Genomic DNA, 2,032 nt, shown 5'->3' on the forward strand with positions numbered 1-2,032 from the left:
GCGCCCATCAGGTGTGGGCAGGTGCTGCCCTGGGCCTGCTGCTCGCCCCAGGGTGCCGGCTGAGGGCTCTTCTTTCCTCTCGGCCTCAGGGAGCAGAAGGCAGCCCAGCCTGCAGAGCACCCTAGGCTTGGGGCTGCAGGGCTGGCTCTGCCCCAGCAGAGTCCCGGACGCGGTTCGAGCGCCGCGCTCTCCTCCATGCCCTCAGCAGTGGCCGCAGGAAGATGGAGCTGGGCTTGGGCCACACTGCTTGCAGGATGTGCAGCGTCTGCAGGGCCAGGGAGGAGACCAGGGCACTGCTGTCTTCCCGTGTGCCTTGCAGAGCTGTGGAGACAGAGCAGCAGGGCTGAGGGGGCAGCCAGGAGGGAGCCAGGGGACAGGGAGCTTGGCTGGAGGCTGCTGGTCAGGAATATCCCCCTGCAGAAACAGCCCCCTCCCCATATCTGTGCTGGGAGGGGAGGCTGGCCCGGGCTCAGGGGGAGCTCCGTGCCAAGGTCCTTCCTCCTGGCTGCCCCCACTCACCCCCCTTTACCCACCCCCCCCCCCTGCCCCCGCCGGCCGATGAGCCCTGCGGGGACACCATGTGTCAGGGACCCTGCCACCCATGCCCACCTCCTGGGGAGGGCTTCCCCCAGCCAGGGTGCAGCCCTGAGGAGGGGATGGGGGAGCCTGGGGCCAGCCCCACAGCCCAGGGATGGCTGGGGGCCAAGAGGTGCCCTGCGGCTCCTGTGCTGGGACACAGGGAGCCCAGGAGAGGGAGTGCCCCAGGGCTGGGGGCTCACCAAGGACCCGAACAGCCTCGCAGCGCAGGAGCTCCTGGGGGCTCTGCAGGTAGCCCTGGCACTGCAGCAGGAACTGCTTGAGCTTGGTCTTCTTCCTGGCCAGCTGCAGAGAGGAGAAGGCTGCAGGTCTGGTGCAGACCTGACCCCGAGCCCAGGGCCACCTTCTGCCCCCCAGCAGCACAGGACAGTCCCGGCTTCCCACCATGTGGCATCAGGATTTGGAGGGAGGAGAGGGCTCCTGAGGAGGCTGGGGTGCCATCAGGGTGGCAGGGTCCCCTTTGGGGCCCCAAGGGTGAGGACAGCCTGGAGCAGAGCCTGCTCTGGGAGGCTGTGTGCCACCACGGGGGCACAGCCTTCTGTCCCCCCACTGGGCACGGGGCAGGGGGGCTGCCAGGGAGGTCAGGGCTGTGCTTACCAGGCACTCCCAGATGGGCTGCGCCTGTGCCTGCTCTGCCAGTTGCACCAGCTGCCCCCATTTCAGCAGCTGTCCAGCAGTGCTGAGGACTTCCTGGGAGGCCTGGGGAGCAGCAGAGATGTCACCACCACTGCTGGCACAGGACCCTGTGTCCCCCCTGTAGGCAGGGCTTGGAGCCTGTCCCACCCCGTGCAAGGGAAGATGGATGAGCTGGGGGTTGATGCTGCCACCAGGTTCAGCACCCCAGAGAATAGAAGGGTGCTCATATCCTCAGGGGGAGCTGCCTGGGAAAGGGACCCACTTCCTCATCCCTCTCTTCAGGCAGCAGGAGGAGCAGGGCAGCAGCAGCTGGCAGGGAAGGGGAGCTCTGCCTGCTCCCAGGGACTTGGCAAGCTGGACACCCGGGGACACGCATGGGAAGGCTTTGCTGTTGGCACTGCCCTGCTGCATAAAGGGCCACTGGGGCAGGAAATCCCACCTTGGCCACGGTCTCCTCCTGGTCAAGGAGGTGGAAGGTCAGTGGGACCAGGCTGTTCCACACCTCCTTCTTCACCTTCTTCCTGTCCCCTTTCCTGCAGCCCTTCATCAGGTGATGCCAGAGAAGAACGGAGCCCTTCCGCATGGAGCCCAGGTCCTGAGGGAAGAGGGGAGGAGGAGCTCAGCCCCAACAGCAGGGTGAGGGGGGAGGCAAAGGGATGCAGCCAGAGAGGGGGGCACAGGGCTCTCCCCCAGCCTCACATCATCCCAGAGGCTCCGCAGCTTCGGGGCCACGTCCAGGGCGGTCAGGCTGCCCTCCTCCCCCCCCAGCAGCGGCAGCAGGGCATTCACGCCCGGCAGC

This window comes from Chaetura pelagica, unplaced genomic scaffold, assembly GCF_000747805.2.
Source record: "Chaetura pelagica isolate M959 unplaced genomic scaffold, ChaPel_1.0 scaffold78, whole genome shotgun sequence".
Taxonomy (NCBI): domain Eukaryota; kingdom Metazoa; phylum Chordata; class Aves; order Apodiformes; family Apodidae; genus Chaetura; species Chaetura pelagica.